This window comes from Hyposmocoma kahamanoa, unplaced genomic scaffold, assembly GCF_003589595.1.
Source record: "Hyposmocoma kahamanoa isolate Upper Pololo Valley unplaced genomic scaffold, ASM358959v1 120, whole genome shotgun sequence".
NCBI lineage: Eukaryota > Metazoa > Arthropoda > Insecta > Lepidoptera > Cosmopterigidae > Hyposmocoma > Hyposmocoma kahamanoa.
The window spans coordinates 3,020,101-3,034,417 of NW_020653415.1; the positions used below are offsets into that span (position 1 = coordinate 3,020,101).

Genomic DNA, 14,317 nt, shown 5'->3' on the forward strand with positions numbered 1-14,317 from the left:
GTTAATATTACAGGAAGCTTGAAACGTGACCAGCCCGAGAATGGAACCTGCCCTTCACGGTTGAATCGTGTCGCGCTCTCGATACCGATACACTATTGCGATTGACAAGTATCGTATTTATTTGATAGAATTACCACGTAGCTGTGATTTGACATATTGAAATGGAGTAGATTTTTATCTGTTTAAAGGTGGTTTTCCACCGGCGAGGTGAGGCGAAACGAGGATTGAAGTTTTTATGACGAAATTTCAATTCTCTCCTAGCCCATCTTCGGTGGAAATGGTCTGGATTGACGAGAGTGGACGAGGCGAGAAATGAAATATGTGTCGATGTAATATTGAACCGTATTGCTGCCTACATACTCTGCAACGGAAACACGATTTCTCGCGCGAGAACGTGCGGACACTCGCGAGATCGCTCAATTTTTTTCATTTCATCTGATTCTTCTTCCGTTAACATATTTATAATAATAATTTACGGGACATGTTACTTTAATCGCGTTTTATTGTGAGATGAACAGAACAGCACTGAATCTTCACTATCCATAATAACAGCGCGAGCTATTAATGACAATTTTTGTTAGAACAATAAAAATCCGGCAAGATTTCAATTCTCGTGTCTTCTCGTCTCATCGGTGGAGAACCACCTTAAGCCGACTCAAGAGATAGCTGCAGGGCATAAACAAAACACAAACGAGGTTTTTACATTAGATGGCGCGCTACAATAATGATGAAATAAAAATAAACGTAAATGTTTTGAAGAAACGCTGTTCTTGTGTAATCGATAACTAAAATGAACATCGTCGACTTTCTTTATCGGACTATCAAATTTTTAGGATCATTTACCATCTAAGCAGCTGTAGAGCACTTGTGAATGAGTTCGTCTTGGGAAGTAGCTGCTACCTTACCTATTTCTGCCGCCAGGCAGTAATGTCGGCATGATTGGTGATTGGTTCCAGTTTTGAAAAACACGCCTATCTGGTGAAATTACAGGCACATTGACAGTGCGCCTCCGAGTTTTGCGGTTTAAAGCTTTGAGGCACTGCAACTCTTTTTGCATGTAGCTTACCACTCACGTCCACGACTTGTTCGTCCCGTCATTTGGTATTATTACAATTACCGCTCATTTCTGAATACTTTAACCGACATCAAAATAATCGGATAGTTGTGAAGCCCAGTTCAAATGACACAGAAAAAAACGCCAATTTAACAATATGTATAACTCAATTTCATCCAAAATGTCGCTTCAATGATTCTTCCTTTCCAACGTCGACATAATATATCAAGAATGGAATTTCTTCCAACGACAATGATGAGAAAAATAAACAGGGTCCGAAAGTCATCCTCTGCGTAATGAACTTATTTAACATTTACATTTACATTACTATTTGTCAAAGCGTTAACGTAATACCCTCGAGACTAAAGTGATGCTATGTCAGGTACGTGCCGACCTGACCGCCTTGTTAGAAGCAGTTGTCAAATAGACGACGACATCCTTGTAAGGTTGCGAAACTCGGTAGGCGGGTGTACAGTATAGATGGGTGTGCAAATTTGATAGGCAAATAGAATATTACTTTAAATAATAATAGTAGGACTTAAGTTTGAACTTGTGCCAAACAACCACGCCAATTGCCTGGACCCAAACTAGGGAATTCCCTGTACTGTTGGTACCAGAACACTGGAATTCTGGGGCACTTCCCAGAACATCGAGACCAGAACCAATAGTCCCCTTTACATAGTCATACTATCGCGCGTGATCAGGAGCGTACAGGATTGCGCGAGTGCAATGGAAATGCAATGGAAAACAGGAGTTCAATCGCACCATCTTTCCCTTTTCCTTCCAATGTCTTTACACGAGTGCTCAATATCATTAGAAAAGTTAATTTCCCTAATTGATCCTACTGGGAATCGAACCAGGGACCTCCGCATCCAGTGCCCAGAATGTAAATCTTTAGGCCACCGAAGTTGTCAAACTTGAAACAGTGTTGTAAGTGGCATTCATAAAATATTGTCTCATAAGCTATTTGGCAGCATTGATTTAAATAGATAAATAGTTTGACAGAATAGAAACAGTAGTAAAGATTTGACAGAGAATAGGGGCGTGGTTCAAATAGTAACATTGAATAGGAAAAATAGAATAACTTTTTTTAGGATTATAAGTGGCTCGAGGAACACACATTACTGCTTGGTGGCAGAAATAGTTAAGGTGGCAGTTTTCCCTGGACGAACTCTTTAAAAAGCAGATCTAATGCTACATTTTTCGTTATGTATATTTATTTGTCATAAATATGAAATTATTGTAACTAAGGTATTCCTATGAGTGTCTCTGTACAATAAACTACTCTGCATAAGTCTTGATTCAATCACGTAAGTCTTAAAACGCAGTGCAGTGAAATTAAGCAATTTGCGGTGTTGACTCTGCGACCACTTACCTCGAATGCCGGCGATTCGGCAATAAAGGCTAGGGCGACAGGTATAAGCCTCTGTTTTTAAACAACACTGTTTTTGTTTAAATGTGTAATGATAATAATTCATCTAAAGATGGCATTTCCGAAGGAGAAAAGACTTCTGGCATTACGACGACGATTAAAGTGAATCAACTTTTCAAAATTGGTACTGGTTTGTGTATTCTAAGTATGATTGTCTAGAATATAAAAAGATTAGCTAAAACAAAAAATCAAAATACATCTCCCATAAATGGTATACACGAAGGAGAAAGAATTTAGCTACATACTCTATGGGGTCTCTCATCTATGAAGAAAGAGTACCACACGTGAGATAGACTGGTAGACTACCAGTAGGATGATTCCATGACGTCATGTCATGGAATCATAGGTCGGGTTAGAAATACTACAACCAACAGCTATTTTGTTCAACATATTAGCGTAGTGCATTAGCATTAGCATAAAGAAGGTTGCCAACATTTCGGAAATATTGCGATGACACTAATTTCATTTATTTAATCTAGTCGCGAGTAGACAAAATCGTCAAAGTCGTGATACGTAGATAGGTAAGACTAGCGCAAGATCGCGGTGGATGGCATAAACTAGGTTGTAAATGATGAACCTAGCCCTGGTCATGGTGTTAAAGCTTTCATATTAACTCCTTGCATTTTAATAAAGAAAACCAGAGAGATAAATTAGAAAACACGCCCCATAGAGGACGAGATGCTAAAGTTTGATACCTACAGGTATTATTAAAGAAAATATTGTCTACGTGTACCTAAATATCCTAACATCATTATAAGTTATTTTAAAAACAACAAATTTTTCTCGAAATAAAAATTACCTAATATTGTGTCCGAAAAATTAAGATATACATCGTTTTCTTTTCTTGAGTCAAGACTTACGTTTGTCCAATCAAACTTATCTGATGGTGAATGAAGATATGTGAACAAGGACTGTACGCACTCTTGACCTCAAAAATAAGACAAGACAATATATTTGACGACGAATATATTTGGAGAAGTAACTTTTCTACATTGGTACTTATTTGGGTATTCCAGGTGTGTTCTCTACCACTTTAAACGATTAACTAAAACCAAAAATTAAAATAAAACTCCCATAGAAAAGAGTTAATCTGTTTGTCTTACTAAAATCACAATGCAATGCAACTTTAGAGAACAAGAAACACTAAAAACTACTATCTCCAATCACAGAACTGTTCACATATTGGTCTTTAGCCATATAGCTAACAAAAAGCTAGAGAGAGTTGAATATTAGAAATGGAAAGCACACATCCGCAATTGAAATCGACAAATACTCAGTTATGTTGAATTCATCCGCTTTGCCCTTGAGGAAGTTAACACTTGAGATGCAATCCGATTGTTTTAAGCAAGTTTTCTTTGAGAAATTTTGTTAGGAATTCCGGGGCCACGTTTCTCGAATTTTGCGTTCTTTATCAGTGGAAGCAGTAGAGCTCCTTATGTAAGATTTTGTCCATGGAAGTACTACCTTACTTATTTCTGCCGTCAAGCAGTAACGTGAGCATTGCTGCGATTCGGTTTTGAAAGCTAAGGGTGCCAGTGAAATTACAGGTACATGAGTCCTTGTCAACTCATAAAACATCATCCTTATTAAACCCTGATATTTATTTTTTATAAGCTTTTTTTATCTATACTTTCTTGCCTCTCTTTCTTGACTTGTCAATTTATGTCTCTGGTGACGGGCCCAGTGGTAGTGTCCCTTAGATCTTTGCAATTTAAAGCTGAGTGGGCTGAGTGGCACTGCAACTGCTGTGGAGAGGTGTGTCACTTAACACTAGACGCACTTGTTCGTCCTATTGTAAGCCACAAGTTTTCTATATCTATGGCCACAAGGCACAAACTGAAGTATCCAAAAGAAGCGTGGATTATTATCAGTCATTAGATTATGTTAGCTTGATTATTAATTATTGCAGGTGTCTTACCACGACGTGACTTCTATATGTTTTGAAATTATAATCGCAAGACCTTACATAAATCAGTGCTTTTACATGAGTTTCCAGTGATAGTTTTTTTTATATGATACTAACTGACAATTTTTTCTCATCTCATGGAAAGTGGCAATGTCTATTCACTCTCGCCTTGAAAAGGTCCAAGTTATAACGTTCAGGGAACAAGTCTGCAGGTGGAGAATTCCACTCCACAGGCGTTCGCCATATGAATGTGGAAGTGTAACGCTTCGTGCGAATCTTTGGAATATCCTCAAAATAGGGGTGGAATCCAAGCCTACGTCTAGTTGAAGATGGCTAACTCATGAGCACCTTTTACAACACATAGCTTAAATAATGATTAAACTATTGTATTGAACGTGTGCAATGCAGTTATTTCTGCAATTAAAACGACGCGCTTCCATCGCACAGAATGTAAATGCATCTAGGTAACTATGTCTATGCGACTATTTCCTTATCCTTTTCTATAGAAAGTTTTATGTAGGTACCTGGTAGATGCCTATCTCTTTATCGTAGTAATCAAAATTGCTTCGTTTATTTTAAGGGTGTGTTATCGTTAATAGAATTCAAAGTTTGGAAGATATTCGTAAATGTAATATTTTTATCAATACAAAATTTAAAAATAATTTTATTACAGTGTGAAAACACTATTCCTAAAAACGTTTCACTATAGAAAAAAAAACACAAACTTACCTCGAAATTTAATAAATAAAAACCGTTGTATTCAATAGGGACTTTACATATACCAATGTTTTTTTATATCAACTGAACTAAATGGAACACGTATAGTAATAGGGGTTAAAGTATGAAGTTGCCGATTTGTACTGAAAATCTAAATTGTTTATTTTTAAATTTTTAACAAATTTATTTAATCAAAATAGTTGCCATTATTATCTATACATTGCTGCCATCTAATGGGAAGGTTATTAATGCCTTTGCGATAGAACTCCGACGATCTAGACTGCACAAACTGTGTGAAAGCATTTTGTACTGCCTCCTGGGAAGAAAACTTCTTGTCACGTAGATAATTGTCCAAATCACGAAAAAAATGGTAGTCCGTTGGAGCAAGGTCTGGTGAATACGGAGGATGACGAATGGTTTCTAACTGCAGTTCCTGAAGGGTCAAAATGGTTTCTCGTGCTGTGTGAGGTCTCGCGTTGTGGTGGAGCAATAATGGTGAAGATCGATTCATGAGTCGGGGCTGTTTTACTGCTAGTTTTGTCAACATGGTTCGGAGTTCGGCACAATAGACATCTGCCGTTATTGCTTGACCAGATCGGAGAAAACTATAGTGAATAACGCCATGCTGAGACCACCAAACAGTTACCATTACCTTTTTATTGGTAAGTTTTGCTTTAGGACACTGTTGTGGCATTTGACCTGGGGTCAGCCATTGCATTTTTCTTTTCCGGTTATCATAAAGAATCCACTTTTCATCACATGTTACAATTCGATCCAATATTCCTTCATTTCTGTACCGGTTCAACAAGGCAACACAAGTTTCAACACGCGTTTCTTTCTGCAGATCAGTCAAATCATGAGGCACCCATTTTTCGTATTTTTTTATTTTATTGATTTGACGCAAGTGAGTCAATATTGTGGGTAAGGTAACGTTAAACCATGCCGCTAATTCCTGGGTAGTTTGACTAGGATCGGCTTCCACTATCTCTCTTAATTCATCGTTATTCACCTGTGTGGGCGGTCTTCCTCGTGACTCGTTCTTTAAGTCGAAATTTCCATCACGAAAGCGTTTAAACCAAAATCGCACGGTGCGTTCATTAGTAGACCCCTCTCCAAACGCAGCATTGATTTGCGGGCTGTTTCTGCCGTGTTAGTTCCGCGTCGGAACTCGTATTCAAAAATCACTCGAATTTTCGCAGTATCCATCTTTCTTGTCTAAATTGAATAACAAAAACAATTGAAAGTCGATATTCAAATGTTTCAAATTAAAAAAAAAAATCACAGAAACCATTTGAAAAAAGGTTCATTCGAAAACCTCAAACCATGAAGATTCTATGAAAATTCAAAGAACCTATTGCAATAAAACGGCAATTTCATACTTTAACCCCTAATATATACATTCAAATGGATTTAAATTCGCTTGTAAAAAAATAGATTCTGAAATAAAGCCAGTGTCCCTTCCGCTCGACCCAAACAAAATGAACCGTACCGGAAAACTTTGAATTCGAGCAGAGGTAGCCGATACTACCTCTGCTCGAATTAAGAAATCTCTTCTTTAAGAAACCTGGAAGAAACTGCTACTTAACAATACGATCACCTGTTAAATATTTACCATTTTGTACTGTCATTGATGGAATGAATTAAATATGAAATTTATTCATTAAATGAAAACTGATTAAAGAATTTTTTTGTGATATTATTCCACTAGTTTGTTATAATTATTATTAAAAATTATTATCAAAGTATTAAAATTTATATTGTAGTTAATCAATGAACGATGTTACTAATTGCGTAGGGAAAATGAGTGACAATGTTAACGCTGCAAGAAATAGAGATCACAGCATTCATCGACATATAGGATTGACAGATATGTCAATCTATAACGTTATTTATTGCTTGCCAGTCAACCTGTAACCGTGAACATGCATGTCACACTAGTATCTATAGAGGTGTTAAGATGCCTATATAGGTTTACTCACGTTTTGTCTTGGGGTATATGCCATAGTCCGCACATTGACAAATTGGGATCATTTTTTTTATAGTACGAAGTGGCGGTACGAACAAGTCGCGTCGTGGTGTTATGCGCCACGCCTATGATAGTTGCAGTGCCACTCAGAGCCCGCCCCCCTGAGACCTAAGTTGGCAAGTCCCATGTGCCTGTAATTTCACCAGCACCCTTACCCTTCTAAATCGGAACTCAGTAATGGACCAACTCTTTCACAAGGAACTATTATGACGTAGCCGTTTTTGTACTGAAAATTTTTAGTAATAAAAAGTACAGATTTGTTTGAATAAATGTTTTTAGAATACAGTTATCATTTCTGGTTGAAGTCATTTCGTGTAAAGGACATTTTCATGGCGCAAAGTAAGTATTTATAGAGCCTTTTCCATACTCGTGTAATTGTAAATGAAATTAATTTTTCGGATCTAAATGACCATGGAACCTGAGTGTATTCGTCTAAATAAAAGACGCATGACACGAAATTGTATGAAAAACGTTGATACGCGATGTAGATCCGAAAACATATTTCCATTTTCTTTATGTAACAGTTGTGAAAACCTAAGAACTAGTTATACTCGTGTTAGCACCGCATCCATTCTGTGCGTCATTTTCAAACGTTATCCTATACACTTACAAGGTATGCGAGATCGAAAATGTAAACAACCAACTGTCAAAATGATGTCTCATAGATCATAAACATTTTTTATCAAGTTCATTTATTAACCTGTTTTACTCTTGATATTACAAGTAATAAATTATTATAGAAAAAATACCTTTGTTGGTTACGAAACTTTTAATGATTACTACCTAATAAAGTCTATATTGTGTCATGTATAAGGTATCAAAAATCTATTACATACAAAATACACGTAGTGACAAATGGCTTCCATTCTAAGGTGTCTTGGTTGGTTACATGGTTACCGCACTTAGTTACCAAATAACCTTTAACCTATTTGCATTAGATTACTTCTGTTTACCTACTTACGAAGAAATCAGTTTTTAACATTTTAAGTTCCGTATTTCATAACTTTGCTTATAAAATTTCAAAGAAAAAGTTGACTGCTATAGGCACCGAAAAAATCGTAAAGACCCCAAGAAAGTTATAAGCATAGGAATGGAAATATCTAAAGATGTTATAAAACCTGAATGCAAAATATGAATCAAATGATACGGTATTGAACTTAGACGATTTTGTACAGTTCAGTGGGTAATTGCAGAATTTGCACAATTCAGAATATATAATAAGTAATTTTAACAAAACCTTGTTCAAATAAAAAAATCTGACACCTTAAAATCTATTTGTCTTCTTCATTCATTTGACAGCATTTTTGGTGTCGATGTCACTCCTACCTGCTTTTGCTTTCTTTTTGCATTTCTAGCTCTTTACTGGTTAGATCGACCAACATAAGAAACAATTCTGGTTTTGATAGAATTCGAACCAGCGTATGTTGCCATGTCGGGGCAACCACTTTTACCAACTGATCAAGTCATTCTTCCATGTGCTCGTATAATTGGGTAGCGTTCAGATTTATCTTGCATTCTATTAAGTGTTTTTTGACGTGTTGTTCTCCTAATGGGTTTGATGTTCAATAATGATCCTAAATAAATAAAGAGTTAAAAAATGCCTTAGCAAAGGCTATTCTGATTTCTGAAATCTGAAATCTGAAATACGAAACGGACAGTATAGTTAAAATTCATGTATTTTTCGCACTTAACCCACAGCAGAACAAAAAGCGACCGACTGACATGAAAAAACCAATTATCACCGCACGTGTCCGTAAACAAAAGCAATTTTCCAAGGTTTAGGTTAACATATGGAGATTGGAAACTAGGTTTCGTTTAAAAGTTTAAATTTTTGTATTGTTACATGTTGACGTGTGTCGGCCTTGGAGTTGACATTCGTGTAAAAATAGTATTCTACATACAGTAAGGTATGTATATCTACATGACTGTTATATTGTAATAATTACAATAGATATAATTTCATCTATTTGCCAAGTTTTATTAAAATCGGTTACCGGAAAGTACTAATACTGGGGTTCCCTCTTTCCAAGAAAAAAAGAATCATCAAAATCGGTTTACAAATCGCGTAACATACATATTTTTTTTTTACAGTCAAATTGAATGAATTTTTTTGAAGTCGTTTAAAAAAGCCCTTTAGAAGATATCACAACCATAGACGTATTATAATGTATAACGAGATTTTTTTGTAGACTTAACCCTTAGAATAATAACGCATAGAAACCTAGCCCGCACACGGTAAGTGAGGCAAATTGAAGCGCGCCAAAAGGGCCTACACGAGCGGGCGGGCCTTCAGTGGTCAACTTGCACCGCGAACAGATCAATAATTTTAGCTAAAAATGACGAAATGTGCGGTAAATGAGTGTAAAAATACGTCAGACAAACATGAAATAGATACTAACATCACGTTCCACAAGGAAGTAACGCGTTTCAACTTGTATTTTTATATGAATATTCACTAAAATCGAAAATGAACCTACTACTAAAACTAGCCGACATGAATTTGATTTTTGCCTCACTTGGGACAGTTCGTTTGATATGAAACTATCATTCTATGCGTTTTTATTCTAAGACTTAACCTTTATTTATTACTGTAATTACATAGTGGTCGTGGTCGTGGAAATAATGTTGCAACAAACACGTATATTTGTTTTTTTTTTCAAACAAACCAATGATTTTGACCGGTCACAGGTCTCATGACCCATGGGTCAACCAAGATCATAGGACAAGTGCCCGAAACGTTGAAAAAACATAAGAAAATAGTTTCATTTCAATTGTGAAACAATCGCAAAAACAATCTCAATTTATTACTTACATTAAAACAATTTACAATAAACTAATCAAACCTCTTTGACGATCGGAATTTCAAATCAAACAAAAGTCTTCGTTCCTCTCCATTTAACAAAATTAACAATGAGTTTAGTGACAAACAACTTTTTAGCAAATCAATTGTTTTGGAGCTCTTCGCCAGTCCGAGCGGACGACAAGTGAATGACCCATGACGCAAGACGGCCTTGGCTTCGTTACATTTCGAGATGCGCCAGAAAACGTTAAGCCAGGTTAGTACATATAGTACAAAAGGAACTGGTGTATTTGGATTGGGCAAACATTCATATTGAACTAGAAAATGTGAGAAGTCCCCAATGGCTTGGACTACAGCAGAGCTATAATGCTTTAGCGGCAGTTGTAGCACACAAAAGTTTTATGACAATCGAATGAATATTAATGGATGCATACGGGACAAACGTATAAACATACATGACATTTCTAAAGGAAAAGAGTCGCTTTGTGAAGTACTGCCACCTTACTTATTCCTGCCACCAAGCAGTAAGGTTCACGTTACTGCGTTCCTGTTTTGAAGGATAAGGATGCTGCCTGGTGAAATTACAGGCACATGGGACTTGTGAACTAATGTCTCAGGGGGACAGGCGCAGTGGCAGTGCCCTTCAGATCTTTGCTTCTTATAAGCTTTGAGCGGCCCTGCAACTGTTATGGACAGGCGTGCCACAAGGCGCACGACTTATTCGCCTCGTCACTTGGTAATATAACAAGTACGATTGTTATAGCAAAGTACGTTTGTCGGACATACATTTTGTACGTTCTTTCAAAGTCCATTTTGAAAGAACTTACAAAATGGGCTTACCACTTATTAACCGAAGCAAATAGATAACAGTTGCTGCGATGATGTCGTGGTAACAGTTTTTAAACCAAGTCGTAAATTCATATAATACCGGACCATGGAAAACTTGTACTAAAAAATCTAACTTATTGTGTGAAATTTGTATGTACGCACCCTAAATTAACGAAAGTGACTCGGATAAGCCGAGTTCAATGGGTCAAGTAGCATAAATCTCGAATTGGCCTGTTTAGAAATTTAAACTCTGTGAAAATATCGAGTTTCTTCACTGAGTGCCAGTAATGTTTTGATAGCTTGAAGTGTAGGTGTTGCGGTAATACTGTACAAAGACCTGTGTTAAATGTAAGATATTTTATTCATAAATTGACAATTTATTCGCAAACTGATCTTCGAAGAAGGGGTTAAAAGTTTAGTGATTTTGCAAGATTTTAAAGATGTTCAATTGAGTAGATGAAAATAATATTAATAAGGTTTATTTCATAACGTTAAGAGTATTATTTTTTGTAAAAAAAAGTAAATATTTACATAAATGAAAATTTCCAAGAAAAATTAATTATCTTGAAAGTATCTCGTTGAAAATCAATAGTTCTACTATATAAAAGGATTGTATTAAACGACATTCAACAGCATAACACAACACAACTCTTAAGAACTATTTTACAGGAACAGCATGTAAAGGATACCGGATGATGTAAAATGTGGCCTGGATGGACCGTCTTAGTGGTCGACCGATTGGTCGGACCAAATACCGATGGAGAGAACAAGTGGAGAAAGACCTCAGTGCCCTGTACGCAGAGAATTGAGAGAAGAGAGCGCAAGATAGGCCGCTGGCGGCAAATTGTATCGGAGGCCAAGACCCACTTCGGGTCGCTGAGCCAACGGAGTAAGTAAGTACGCCAATTACAAAAATATAGATTTTAAGCCATTCGTGGTTATGATGATTAATGATTAATCACTAATAATAATAATAAAGTGGGAAATACCGCCTCTCTCCTTTAAAAATTCAAAAATAATTTTTAGGCCTGGGGAGAGGCGACAGTTTAAAATAGATATAACAATAATAATGCACACACTCAGCAGTAAGCGACGCGCCTGTCCATAGCAGTTGCAGTGACACTCGCAAAGATCTAAGCCACTGCCACTGCTCCCGTCACCCTAAGACATAAGTTGACAAGTGCCATGTGCCTGTAATTTCACCAGCACCCTTACCCTTCCAAACCGGAACGCAGTAATGCACACATACTGCTCGACAGCAGAAATAGGTAAGGTGGCAGTACTTCCCTGGACGAACTCTTTCTCAAACAGGTGTACTGCTACTAACATATAGATACTTACCTAATTAAAACTACTTTTACTTGTTCGTTAACAGACAGCTTCTGTTCCTGTAGCTATTTAAGCAATTATCATTAGAAGTAAGAATCATTATGTCTATGGATCGTTCTAAATGGTCATTCAATATTCCTATACCTTACATAAAGTTTCTATAAATAACTTTTTTCATAATATTACGATGAGTGATGTAAACACCATTGTTTCTTGAGTTACATCAGGTAGTTTCATGAAGGAAAACGTCGCAAGATTATTAGTAATAATAAAATTAATTACTTGGTAAGAAAAATTACTTTTCCAGATCGTTATCTCTAGACTGATTCAGACCTAAGTCTAGAAATATGATGCAATTATGCGTCATTTTTACATCTTGCAAGGTAGTGATAGACTAGCTAGGAAAATACTTGCCTTCTATATAGAACCTGGGTTCAATTACCACGGGGGTTTACCATTGAATGTTTTCATCTTCAATTCAAAATTTAGTTTTGCTGATTTTCACTTGCTGTAACAAAAACCACTTCGACGACTTGTGAAAAATCTTTTAAAAGGCTCAAGCCCACACGTTATAGAAGACTCGTGTAATTATCGTTGGAACGTCTATAGAATGATCTTAAGCCATGCTAGCCGAATGGTTTGACCTACCGTCTCTCTAGCAGAGGTCGTGGCTTCGAATCCGTGTCCGCACCTCTGAGTTTCATGAAATTCTGTGTGCGAAATTTCATTTCAATTTTACTATGAGCTTTTCGCTAAAGGAAAACATCGTCATTAAAGAACGTTTAAAGGAATTAAAAAGCAATTCAAAATTTAAAAACGAGTGGCTAGGAACCGCAGAAAATGCGATAAAAAGGTGTGATGACTATGTAAGGAGGTCACACCGTCACAAATGGGTTGATGATGATATCATGAAAGGGACATACTAATTCCTAATTAGTTGATATAAACTTATTTTTTATGTCGTTTTTAACAAGTTGAAAATCAGCTGCACAACACCCTGGACTCTACATTCAAGGCTTAAGTTCAAGTCTATGCCACTTTCATAGCAATAGATCAAAGTCCAAAATATAAAGATCTGGATGTTCCAGTTTGGAACAAGCACATTTAGCAACTTTTACACGGAAGGTTCAATTTTGTTTTCATTTACCGAATATGGTCGCAATAGTAGAAGCTGTTTCGAATGATGTAATTGAAATTATCAGCTTAAAAAGTGTTACGGACTCCTTTGTTTTAATACCTTTTTTCCTATTGTTTTTTGCCTAAAAAAATTGTCAGTGATGCCAATTGAAGAAACCGATATATATTAATTGTGACGTATAATTGTGATTGCCACGCAGTGTCAGCAGCGTCAGCGTCATAAAGTGTTTTGATATTGTCCTCTACACTCTGCATTGCATATTTATATTGTGTTTCCTTAGAAATCATTATGATTATAAAATAATTTTATTTAGTTTGCCGTTATGATTAATATTTGATATTTGCTTGTTGTGATTATTTTCTTAGCTATGTTTATTTATGTGAATGTAATTTAATTCAAGTTTAAGTTGTTACAAGTTCTTGAATGAATAATTTGGACTTAATAGTTAATAATCGGTGCAAAGATATAAAATTTATATATTGTGTTCAGTTCCATGGTTTTCGCAGAATAACGGCTAGTAAAGCGCCGTTAAAAATATAATTATAAAGTAAAAATAAAAGAGAACATTACGTAACCAAATTTTAATCAAAAAAGAACAATATTAAATTTAAAAGAAAAACATTAAAAATCGCTATTGATGGTATGAAATGATGTCATGAATTCAAGGTGCACTTTTCAGTTGTTACGTGCACCAAAAATTTAGTTACATCACACGTGCGGACAAGATTTGTTGCTGAGTCCCACTGCCTACAACGTATTTGCCAAATCGTCGATCCATTTAACCTATTTACTTTGTTACAATTACTGTTATTTTGTTTTGATTCCTTTTCTTCTATAATTATATTATTTCCTATAATTGCTTAGTTAGTTTTTCGTTGTTGCAAATTTGTGTTTCTTCTCTTTTATTGCCAATTAACTAAAACCAAGAAACGTAATAAGCGATATCAAATATTCAATAAAACGTATAAACAATAAATATTTGAACTCATACTTTTTAACTAGCTTGTTATGTTGTTAAGTAGTAACTTTTGTTGACCTTTTCGTGGTCGTAACAAAAACTTTATTTTTACGTACGCCTATTAATTGA

The 14,317-nt window shown here is 35.9% G+C and overlaps 1 protein-coding gene across 2 annotated transcripts in view; it reads right to left on the minus strand.

Moving 5' to 3' along the window:
* LOC113240121 overlaps positions 1-14,317 on the minus strand; it is a 146,698-nt gene that overhangs the window by 11,569 nt on the left and 120,812 nt on the right. The gene's annotated exons all lie outside the window — the stretch shown is intronic.